Raw genomic sequence first — 14064 nt, forward strand, 5'->3', positions numbered from 1 at the left:
TCTCATTTCATGTCATAACATGCAGAAAATTTTTAAAGATCAAATCTCAATTCATAACGACAAGTCAGCCTGTACTCTGAAACGTATGTCATGTAAACATACAGGTAATAGAATTTAAAGCATACACATACTGAAATCATGACTTGATGCTCATTACTTAAAAGACTTTAAAACTTTAAAACTTACAGACATGAGGTGTGACTTCGTGAGCTTCTTGCGACTGGCAGTAGGCATAACCCTTTACAAGAACACCGCTCTGATACCAACTGTAACGTACCGTACTTTTTACTACTCAAAATTTGCGGAAAAATTAAAAATTTTCTTAAACATAAAATTTCATACGGTTGTCACTTGTCATTTAACTTAATAATATTAAATTCAACATTCCCAACTAATATTTTCCAACAAAGTACTTATTTCAAATCATCTCACATCCAACATAAAAACATAGTATTTTAAAGTTTTCATAAAATATAAACATAGTGGTCCTCGGGTTTAGCCTTCCGCTCAGTCCAAGCCTGCCCCTTGATCGCCACCTCCTGTCTCCTCCTCAACATACTCACCTGCATCGATCAAGTCTAGTGAGTCTAAAGACTCAACACGTATAAACTGGAATAACGAGTACTACATAATAAAATCGCATGCAACTTAAAAATAGAACATACATAACTTGAAACTTGAACTTGCATAATAAACTGGAAACTTGCATAATAAATTTAAAACTTTCATAATAACCTTAAAACTTGAACATACATACTTTGAAACTTGAGCTTGAAAATAGCTTGAACTTTGCCTAATAACTTTGAACTTTGCATAATGACTTTGAACATACGTACATACATACTCTGACGTGCCATCATCATAAACTTTCATAAACATACTGCATACTTGAACATACTTCAACATACTTAACTTCATCATTTTCGTAGAGGATGTTTCAAAGCAAGTGACCCTTAACATAATAAATATCTGATCAGACAAACCACAGTACTTGGCTGACAGGGACGTATCCACTGCCACATACATAAGATCCTAGTTCATAATTTAACAGGCCAGTTGATCCACGTTCATAATTTAACGCTTCACAATCACGATCTAACCCGTTCATAATTTAACGGGCGGATTGGTCCCCGTTCATAATTTAACGCTTTCCAATCCTTAACTTCATAACCCGTTCATAATTTAACAGGGTGGAGAGGTCCTCGGCCACGTTCACCGACTTCCAAACCCATTCACTTTTGGTCACAAGACATTTAGCATACCTCAAAAACTTCAAATATTTTCTTTGCAGGTCATATATACTTACTTTGCATTGAGGGATTCGTTGGATGTCAATCGAGGCCGTTGCTGCAACATACTAACATGAATTCATAAACTTAACTTGTACAACTAAAATGTAAAAGTCATGCTTAATCTCAAACTAAATAAATTCTTAGAACATTCTAAAATTTCCCTTGAATCAACCATAAAAATTCTTATAATACATCATATTAAATTATAGCATAAAACCTCAAACCAAACCTTAAGTGATAAAAATATTTGTCCAAAACAGTGTGTACACGGACCCCAAACTTGGGTCCGTATACAGGTCCGTCTACCTACTGCCAAAGGAGTATTCGGAAAAATAAGGGGCACAGACCCCGTGCCCAGGTCCGGCTCCGGGTCCGTGTCCATGCGTTGCAATATGTGTTTTGAAAATGAGAAGGCACGGACCCCGTGCTAACCTCCGTCTCCGGGTCCGTGTCCGTGCGTTTAAAAATGTTGTGAAGAAATGAGAAGGCACGGACCCCGTGCCTGCCTCCGTGTCTGGGTCCATGTCCGCTCTGTTCGACGAATTATTTTATGAAAATTTTGCGACATGTCTATTCTCCCAATTAACACATAATGCATCAAGATTCATCACTATGAGACCATTCTAGGACACCATACAATGAACTAAACTTTTATAATCACGCTACAATTCATACGACCCAAAATACTGTCATTTATATTAAAGTTTATTTCTTAAGACTTCTTAATAATTCAAGCTCTTAACGACATGAATCAAAACCTCAAAAATACTCTAAACATCATTACTAACTTTCTTATATGCAGCAACGATCACCCGTCGATCCCCAACAAAGCCTGCAACATAAAAACTTCAAGAACATATTAAAATTCATAACTTTCTTGAAACACGATTTGAGCAGTCATACTAAAAACTCCATAACTCACTCGTTTTTAATCCAAATAACTCGAATTTTATATCAAATCGAACGTATCGAAAAGATCTACGTTTTTGTAGTTAAAAGTTTTCTCAAAATCTTTACTGAAAAATCGCAGTATTTTTCAGAACAGCAAAAATATAAATTTCAGATCCAAAACTACTTCAAAACACATCAAATGAATTTTCTGCTCAAACTACTACACATCCATCACATGTTTTTATGCTTAAAAACAACTCAACACATAATATGACATGATCGATGCAGCAAGAATAGAATATACGTGCCTTTTGATATTTAAAAATACCGTAACGACGATGCCGAAGCGGAGACGATACGGGACGAACTTGGCTCAGTTTTCTTCAAAGAAAACTTACTAAATATATGCTGGAAATTTCAGAAAATATCAGCTCGATGAAGGGGAAAGGGAAGAGGAGGAAAAGGGAGAGAAGAATTGATAGGTAGGAGTTTTAAAAACATTTCATTCCTATAGTCAAAAGAGACAATATATGAAATGTGTTTTGTATGTATATGTTGTACGTGTGTGAGTGTATATATATATATAATTGAATATATGTGTGAGTGATATGGAGATTATTGGCACAAGAGTTTAAAACAAAATTCTCTTCTGCTTTAGTCAAATAAAATAATAGAATTGTGTGGGTGTGTGTGATATACGTGTATGCTTGAGTCAACATGTGTGAGTTACGTGAAGAATTTGGTAAAGTGTTAGTTAGTGGTTAATTAGGGAATTAAAAGGTTTAATCATTCCATTATAATTGCTAATCAAGATGCTAATTAAATGTTAATTAAAATGCTAACTCAATTAACAATTTAAATAAAATACTATCTCTACAAATTTTTTAAATAAAAATCTTAATTTAAAATTAGCATATACATGTGCTAAATCTTTAAAAGTTTGCAACTCACAAGAATTACCTAATATTTAAATTAGGCTATAAATTGATAAAACTTAATAAATTATTTAAAATACCCCATCCTTAATTTAAAAATAATTACCACATTAAAATTTACTAAAAATCGTCCCGGTCTCCTTTCTTCGATCTCGCCTCGAATAATCGTCTGAAACATAAAACTCAAAAACATTTTAACATACATTAAATAAACATAAATAATTAAAATAATAAATTTCATAAATTAAATGAAAGTATGCATTAAAATCATTTAATAAAATACATAAATAATTTAATAACTTGCACGCACGTGGTTCATATGGACTTAAAATTTTCGGGACTTCACATATGGTATGCAAACTTCAGAGATCTATTTATGGTCTAAAGCAGGCATCTAAGAGTTGGAACCTTAGATTCGATAGTACAATCAAAGAGTTTGATTTTACTAAGAATCGTGAGGAACCCTGTGTGTATAAGAAGGTCAGTGGGAGTGCTGTGACATTCTTGGTGTTTTATGTTGATGACATTCTACTCATTGGGAATGATGTAGGAATGTTGCAATCAACTAAGATATGGTTAGCGAGTAAGTTCTCGATGCAGGACTTGGGTGAAGCATCTTTTTTATTGGGAATACAGATCTATAGAGATAGGTCAAGAAGATTGCTTGGTCTCACCCAGTCCACATACATTTATACTATCGTGAAGCGGTTCTCGATGGATGAGTCCAAGAGAGGACATCTACCAATGTGTTATGACGTGTCCCTATCCAAGTCTATGTCTTCCAAGACTGATGCAGAGATAGCGGCGATGACAAAATTTCCTTATGCATCTGCGATTGGTATCATCATGTATGAGATGATATCTACACGTCCTGACGTGGCTTTTGCACTAAGTGTAGTGAGTAGATATCAATCGAACCCTGGTCTTCCACACTGGAAAGCTGTGAAAGACATCCTCAAGTATTTGAGAAGGACCAATAAGTTGTTTTTGGTCTATGGGGGTGAAGAACTGAAATTGAAAGGCTATACCGACTCTAGCTTCCAAAACGATGTCGATGACTCGAAGTCAACCTCTGGGTTCGTATTCATGCTCAATGGTGCTGCTGTCTCTTGGAAGAATTCCAAGAAAGATAGTACAGCGGATTCTACCACTGAGACCGAATACATTGCTGCATCAGCTGCAGCAAAAGAGGCTGTTTGGATAAGGAATTTCGTCCAAGTGTTGGGCGTCATTCCTAATGGAGTTGCTCCTGTCTCGGTGTTTTGTGACAACACGGGAGCTATAGCTCAAGCGAAGGAGCCAAGGTCTCATCAGAAGTTCAAACATGTATTGAGAAAGTACAACATCCTCCGAGAGATTGTGGAAAGAGGAGAAGTGTCGATTGACAAAGTCGGCTCCGCAGATAATGTTGCTGATCCGCTAACTAAGCCTTTACATGGACCATTATTTGAGAAGCATCGCGAATCGATGGGTTTAAAGCATATGGGTAGTTGGCTCTAGTGCAAGTGGGAGATTGTTAGAGTAGGTGCACGTCGAGCCAAGTGTTGGTCGAGTGTTCACAATGAAACTCTATGTATAAACAGTCTTTATTTTAATAATATTTGAAATTATTGTTTTGGCACTTCTTTATCTGTATACCCATGCTAGTTGCATAGATAAAGTCCTTGAATATACAAATAGAAGAAATAATATGAGATGCTCATATGATGAGTATCATGAAACTCATATTTGCAATACTGTATATTCTAAACAGTTCCTAGTCGATTCAGCCGCTGCTAAGAAGGATATAGGCCGCTCGAGTTCGAGACTAGTATCTACGATGTGAGTACCATGTTTCATTGGTAGGGGATATTGTGATGTCCGAACATACAGATAGGTGCTCCTTGTAGAGTGCACTGAACAACCCTCCATAAAGGACTTTCCAAGTGGTTCTCACTTATCGAGTGGAAACGTCCTAGTTTATGGTTGTACATCATTAGTCCTTATGATCCGGGACAACATTGAGACTCTATGTGCTAGCATTGCACTTTGACTTGTTTACCGACTCTCAAGGGGTCATCAGGTGGCAAGGTTTGGTGTTCTGTCGAAACATATAGGAGTCGATGCATTGTAGTCGGGGATTCACTGCTTACCTTCAGGTATGGATATCCTAAGTGTATGTAGTATGAAATCTCTGATCAGAGTGTTGGTGGTAATTATGAAAGGGGTTTCATAGATTACACCATCGATGCAACTACGACATGACACATAGTATCGATTCATTGACAACTCTCGATATACCAATGGTTGTCGAATCGGTCGGGATATATGAGATGAAGGGACCGTACTGTACGTTAACCATAATTGAATGGTTCTTGCAGGACTATCATTTGATATCTAGGGAATCATGTAAGCGATGCTGCTAGGCGTTTAACATGATTGGTTGGGTACTATCAGACTTGAGTTCTGACGTTCTTATTATCAAGGAGTTGATAAGTAAGAATGGAGAAATTAGGGTATGCTCATATAAGGACATGTTTAGTCCCGAATCACATGGAGATGTGAACCCACGGCTAGTTGTATCAATGAACCATTGAGAGTCACACAAGTGCTAACCTTTTAGATCCCGTTGAGAAGTAAATTAGTTCAATGTGTTGAACGGCTTATAAAGGAGTTTATAAGCGTAAGGAAAAATTGAAGTATGACTTCTATAAGAGAATTATGGAGAATGTAACTTTTAATTTGAGGAAGTGTTCCTAAATTATAAGATGACCAAATAAATAATGTATTTGAAAATTGTGATTTTCATAAATATTATTGTGGACTAAATTAAATTAATTCAAGTGTTGAATTAATTAAACACTAGTGGGCCTAGTAGAGTCCAAATAATTAAATTATTTAACTAGTGGACTTGAGTAAATTCAAGTAAGGTTTAATTGGGCTCAATTATGTTTGAGACATTTAAATAATAGTCAATGGGCTTTGTAATTGTTACAAACCCAAATAATATGCATGGGGAGGTGAAAAGTTGGGAGACAACCTTTTCAATAATCAAGACCTATGTCACACATGCAAACTTTAACTTTTTGCCAAACCAAGAAAAATGTTTCTCCTTCCATCCTACAACCTAGAATGGCTGAAATTTCCTTGATATTATTCTCTCATTTTTCTCTTCATTTTGGTAGAGAAAAGCCTACATTTCTCAATGAAAAATGCTCTAATTTTTCTAGTGCAAAATTAGAGTGGTTCTACTTTGTTAGTGGTGGACCTTATTTTGAAGGAAAGAAGGAAGCTTGTAGATTGTCTACCTTCAAGAGCTAAGTTGTTTACAACTTAGTTGGATCCAAACATCAATCTTTTAAGATTGATAGGTACATTTTTGAAACACTCTATGAATGTCATTTTGTGTTTTTGTATTTGCTACACATCTTAGTAGAGGTGCTCGAATTTTTCTTGTAAAAATCGAAATTTTTGAACTTCCGTTGCGCATTCGGACACCTAAAATCGATCCTTTTCAGGTTTCATATCCAGTTCAATCTTTATATATATATATATATATATATATATATATATATATATATATATATATATATATATATATATATATATATACAAGAAAAATTTGTAGGAATTTGTAGGCTAAATAAATGAAAATTAAGCATAAGAAAAATTCAAAAAGTTAACACCGGGGTTCGAACCCAAACTCAAAGTGCGCAAAGAAGCTGCTTGGAAATTTCTAGACAGCATGGCCTAAATGGCCGCCTCAGCGCGAGGGGCATTGGCTAGAAAATCCAAGCTAAGTGAACTGCGCTAGGACGGCTATTTTTGGTCATCCTAGCTCGTGGTACACTACCTGGATTTTCCAGGGAGTGAAGGACCCGCGAGGGCGGCCAAATTTTTCCACCCCAGCCCCAACACACTGTTTCATTAACCAGTATGGTAGTATTCAAGTTTGCAAGGTATCACATACAACTAAAAAAAATATGTAAAAGGTTTGCATTTATATAGTTGTATATAATTATATAGTATAACGATGTAATTCGTCTATATATCTTCTTTTGATGTAAAGAAATCAAAGCCCTCATAGTTTGCTTACATTTACATACTTACCTTTAAGAGTGACGTTGCTCAATCACTCACATTTCCTCCCGTCATTGTTCTGAATGTTCTTTCAGTTTCATCTTGGTTTTTCATCACTTTTAACATCTTGTGTTCGGGTAGCTGCTTTTGACCAATCATTTAGTAAACATTGGAATTCCAAATTTTTTTGCCTTAATCTAGAACGTCTCTAATCTAACGTATTTCATTCGATACTAAAAGTTTGATTCACTGCAACCATTGAAACGGGGCAAGCTAGAATTCTTTTGTCATTATAGACAAAATTAGATATACATGTGTTTTTTGCAAACATAATCGTAATATGTCTAAGTGTCCTCATCTGCATCAGTAAAATCAAAAGTAGTGGTAAAATAATTCTTAAGTTCTTGACTGGAACTTGAGGATCCTCATAGACATTTTGTCCATTCTTTTAATAAAAGTTATGTTTTAGTAAGTTAATAAATGATATTACTAATGATAATGGATTGTGGTTCATGTGGAATAATTTGTCCACCATATTTGGTGTTATATTCATTATAAATATCATATAAATGAATTATAATATTAAATAAAATCTACGAGGTTGATGAAACCGTTTCCGTAGTAGGTTTTAAAGAATCAGAATATAATGTTTGTATTTCTTGTAAATAATCTAATTTAAGTCTAGGATTTAAAACAAAAGCACATAAAAGTATTTCAAAAATTTCTAAAAAAGTATTTTTCTCATTTGCTTTAATGACATAAATACATTGAACTAAAACATCATCACTAGATTTAATATGCTCACTAAAAATACATGCAATCTTGCAATAATTTGTTAAAACTAAGTATGAAGTATGATAATAAACACCAGATAATTGGTCAATAATCATTAAACACTTTTAAAATTTCACATAGAAAAAAATAATACCAAATAATTGAGATACTTATTTCAAATTATCATATATACTTTAACAAATACAGTTTTTCTTCTTGATAAACTTCTTACATATATGAGTATTTTATTATTTAACTGTCATACCCCGAGATCGGGGTTAGTTGACATCGGCGTTGTTCATCAATCACACAATCGAAAAACAACCAGCCTCTTAGCCCAGTACAAACCGAAACCAGTTTATTTCATAAATCTCAAAAATATGTCTTTACAACCGAAAATACTAAACAAATGCGGAAACGTTTTACAAATAAAATTACGAAAATTTAAAAAATAATCCAAGTACTACGATTCTCGAAATTAATCACCAGCCCCAGAATTTTTCTGATTCTTCTTCCTCGACCTGCTCTTCAGATTTATCTGGGGAGGGGAGTAAGGGGTGAGTATTTTGGGAAATACTCAACAAGTGGGGGCGTTTGAGCACCAAATTACAACATGCAAATTTCGAAATCACAAGGCTTGCGTAACATCATTCATATCACATGCATAACATTTACCTGACAATGAGATTCCTCAAATTTCTATGGTTAACTGATATCAGTCCCTAATTTTTATTCCTCTAAGGGGGCGAGGCCGAATCGGTTATATCCCCACCGTATGAGGGTCATGTCATGGTTGGGATTCCCTTCCATATACAGTCGAATCCTCACAGTGTCCAGAATTCATATGACAACCAACACAAGAATGGAGTACAAGAAGAAAGTGTACTCGACCGTATTTTCATAAAAAACGAAAATGCATCACTCGAAAATTCAATATTTAAAACAATCCCACTTACCTTAGATCTTGTAGAAAAAAACGTGGATAGAGGGGAATCTTGCACTGGAATTTCGAACCCTAGCTTCGGGTTTGGACTGCAGCAGCGCTTCGCTTCTTCGCACACTGAGAGAGCAAGCTCTCGAAAATCCTAAGAAAACTAGGAGAGAAACTCAAAAATTTGGAGTAGAAAATGGTGTGATTTTCGAGTTATAGGGCACTCTTATTTATAAGGGTTGGCTGCTATCCTGATCGTGTATTATCTCGCGTTTAAATTCTGAATCAAATCTGAATCTAAGATACATATCAATCTTTTATCCCTGATCCTGGATAATATTTCGAAATCAAGATATCTCTCCCTTGGATAATTTCGAAATATGCCTTGTCCAGCCTGAAAAATTTCGACTTTTGTGTCTAATTTCCAATATGCGGTAAACTTTTTATTTCCCAATATAATAAAATTATTTTTCTTAAATCCCAAAAAATTACCTATCTAAATCCGAAATTTAGTGGTATCTTTCCAAAAATAAGATTTTGATTTTTCCCAAAAATCCTGGTAGTTAAACTTTTAAATTTTTCCCAAGCCTGTATTTTATATCGTGTAGAATTTTCCCTATTTCTAACTATTTTCGAAAATCCACAATAAATCTTCCAATATTTTCGAAAATTCAATGATATATTCTTCAAGATTTTGAGATCCAAGATTGAGTTATATTCTTGCTTAAATCTTTATCCATGTATATCTTTGTAGATCTCAATTATTCAATATATCTCAAGTATTCTGTATATCTCCAACCTTGATAAGAAAATATTTAATCTTAATTAATGGGATGAGCATCCAAGATGGTACAAATCTTATTTACAAATTTAAATCACTAAAATATGATCACGGTTAAATAAAATTATGAGTTTTACATTAACACTAGTCAATATTTATTTTTTAAAAATGACTTTTTTCAGTGTATTTCAAATACAATTGGGGAGGTTATTTTTTTTAAAAAAAAATAGTTGACAAGTTCCATTTTCCCAAATATCCCCTTACCTTACATATATAGACTTATTAAAAAAATATCATATTTCAATTATAAATTTTCAAAGTGAAAAGGCTAAAATCTCTATATAAATATTGAAATATATATCATTATTTTAACAAATATCTTCATATCTATTTTTTTTTAAAATGATATTTTCCAATTTCTGTCATATCTTAATAATTTATTTTTTTTATAGAAAAAAAAACTTAGATCATTTTTCAGCATTTTATAAAATATATAAAATAAAAAGCAAAGTTGACAATTCATAATGAAAATTTTATCTCTAAACATTTATGCTTTATATAATATAATTATAACAAATATAATTTGATTATATTTTCCATAAACTCTCTCTAATAGATGAGTTGACATGAAATATTTAGTGGAATATTATTTTTATTTTAAATAATATTAATACAATTTGTAATTATACTCCAAATTACGATCCATTTAATTTTTAACTTTTAAAAATTTAAATAATATTTATAATTTTTATTTTAATTATTAAATAAATCTATCTAATAGATATTCATTTATAGTTGGATTTTTTCTTATAAACATAAGACATGCTATGTTTTCTATTTTGTCTTTGTCATAATAATTTATTTTACAAAAACATTCACACCAATTTTTAGGGTTCTTTAGAAATATATATAAAATAATGACAAAAGTTGAGAATTCACAATTGAATTTTTTTTATAATGTTTCATAATTTTATATTTTGTTACTTTTGATCTTGGTTCCATGGTTCTTGAGAACTATGATCAGCTTTACTTGACGACCCTCAAAGCCTAAATCTTGAACAATTTTAGTTGATAATTAATGAATGAGTACCACTCGTTTCAAATTTGCTTCATTTGAAATCTTTCAAAAATGTAGATAATTTCTCCTGTTAACGCACCTTTTTCCCCTCAAAATTGAATTAAAAATAATTTTTTTTAAGAATATATATTGTGGTTGCCTCCATCACAATTCACAATAATCTTGTTCATTATCCCTTTTATATGTTGTTGCATAATATGTATCAAATTGAAAACTCCATTTTTATTCCATAATTTAGATATTAATATTTAACTATCATTTGAGAGACCAAATAATTGAAATAATTTTTCAAATATTATTATCAAATTATAATATATATTTTAACATAGCAATACTTTCCTCTTAATAAACTTATTGCATATATGAACTTATTCAAAAGATATATCATATTTTCAAATTTAATTTTCGAAATGAAAATTTTAAATCTTCATATATATTGAAATATATATCATTATTGTAATAAATATCTTCAGATATCTAAAAAAACGATATTTTCAAATTTTTGCCTTATTTTAACAATTTAGTTTTATTTTTAAGGGCATCAAAGTGAATTTTCAACGTTTTGTAAAATATGTACATTAAAAGACAAAATTGAAAATTAATAATGAAAACTTTATGCATCACACTTTTATATAATATAATTATAGTAAATTTAATTTAATTTAATTATTGCATAAAATCTATCTAATAAATAAATTCATGTGAGGTTATTTATTAGATAGATTTAGGTTGAATCGTTACCACCAGTTATATCTTTTGGTCAAACGTCAAACACTTGGTCTTACCATGTATCTGCGTTGAATTAGGATTTTTAAAATTTAAATTTATATTAATAGTAAAAAATATGATTTTATTTTATATTTATTCCTTATTATTTTAGTAATTTTACAAATATATCATTTAGCATAATAACTTTAGTACTTTATAAGTTATGTGAATGAAGGGTCAAATGGTCCAAAAAAAATTACATCTAATTTTATTTTTGTAATCAATTTGCTCAATATATAATTCATAAAATTATCGCTCAATTCAAACTTTTGCCTCTATTTTATTGTTATTCCATAAAAATTTAATTGTGATACTTAGATTATAAAATTAAAGTTAACGTACATAATGATATCAATGGTTGGAGAATTTGTAATTCATTTTTAATAGTAATAATTAGTATTAACAAAAAAATTGATGCGAGATTGTCTCATGGGTAATTTTCTGAGACGCATATCTGACCCAGCCCAATAAATGAAAATATATTATTTTTATGTCAAATTATTACATTTCAGAACAAATATGAACCAAATCAATATGTCTCACTATTATAGATCTGTGAGACCGTCTCACTAGAGACCTATTCAGTAGTAATATGTTTGTACCAAAAATTATAATTAATATTAATAATCTTATCAAAATAATATAATTATAATATTTTTACCAAGTGTTATAGATATAGTTACTTGTAATTATAGATCCGTGAGATTGTCTCATAAGAGATCTACTAAATAGTAATATACTTGTATCAGAAATTATAATTAATATTAATAATCCTATGAAATTAATATAATTTTAATATTGTTAGCCAAATTGCTAATACAAAAATATAGAAGTATGGAACGACAATTTCGTAAAGATACAGACAGAGCGGCATCTTCAGGAGCCATCTTTATCTAATCATACTCAATATATCAATATATAAATGAAAAATTTTCGAACCACTGTCGATGAGTAAGTATATCCAAGTTTGACAGAGGGAATTCATCCTTTGTGCAGGCCTTGTTGAGGTCTCGATAGCCGACAATCAAAATATTATACGAAAATGAGCATACTATTGAAAGTATGAGTATCGTGTATAAAATAACAACAATAAGACAGTAAATCAAACCGAGTCCTGTACGAAGTACAGTTTCCTTTAAACAGATTTGTCCTCTCCGACGGTGCTTCGATGATCTCGACGGACAACTGTTTTCCAGGATACAACGGCAAAACCTTGCAGCAACTTAGCACGAAGTAACTACACCGGTGAATCGAAAACATACTTTCACTTTATCACCGAAATTTAACGGAGGCCAAATGAAAAGCTAACAATATGAAATGCAAGAGAATGCTTAAAAGAGATCTTGAGTGTTTGTAAAACCATTTTTATGCATATGGAATGAAGAAATGAACACACTATTTATAATCTCCAAAATGTATACCAACAGTCATGCAATATTAATTAACTCAATTAATCTTCCAATTAACTCAAGAATATGAAGAACCAAAAATCTTCAATTAACTCAAGAATGTGAAAAGTCAAAAGACACTTCCACAATCATGAGCCACAATTAACTCAAGAATGTGGAGAGTCAAAAGACACTCTCACACTCATGAAACATAATTTTTATTCAATCTTAAATTTACTTGAAATTTCCAACAAATATTTCACCAAGTGTTATAGATATAATTACTTGTAGTTATAATTGCTAAGGATAATTCCATATTTTTACAATGGCAAAACCAACATTAGTTTATTATAGATTATAATTACAAAATGTTAGTAGTAAATAAAATGTCAATGATGTTTATATTAATACCGATGTTGATTTTATTTTTTCATGTACGTCCTTCTCATTTTTCATATATATATATATATATATATATATATATATATATATATATATATATATATATATATATATATATATATGACCGAGCGCTTGCCGCTTTACCAAAACCTATAGCTGGTGGTAATGGTGTAACTCAAAAGAGCAACTCAAATCTTTTAAACCGCACAGTAGCTCAAACACCATGGTTCGATCGCTCTACCAAGCAGGGACAATTATTGTACCCAACAATCTCCCTCACAATAATTGCTTTCCTTGCAATCAATGAGAATCGAACCCGTGACCTTGGTTCTGATATCAATTGTTGGACCAAGCGCTTGCCGCTTTACCAAAAGCTATAGCTGGTGGTAATGGTGCAACTCAAATCTTTTAAACAACACAACAGCTCAAACAGCACGGTTCGATCGCTCTACCAAACATAGATAGTTATTGCATCCAACAATATAAATATAGATTAATACTAAAAATTGATTTGATTTAGACATAGATATTGCTATAAATATCAATATAGATATAGGAATAAATATTTATTAATAATAAAAAGTTAATTTGATTTTACTTATATGTTTTTATCATTTAGAAATTTTAAAAATATATTTTTTTAGCATTTTATAAGTTATGTTAATGAATGGTTACATAGTCTTTTCACAATTAGAAAATTGTACCCTCATCCACATTTTTATATATAGATAGATATATAGATATAGACATAAATATATATTAATA

This window comes from Primulina eburnea, chromosome 1, assembly GCF_022965805.1.
Source record: "Primulina eburnea isolate SZY01 chromosome 1, ASM2296580v1, whole genome shotgun sequence".
In the NCBI taxonomy this organism is placed as follows: Eukaryota; Viridiplantae; Streptophyta; class Magnoliopsida; order Lamiales; family Gesneriaceae; genus Primulina; species Primulina eburnea.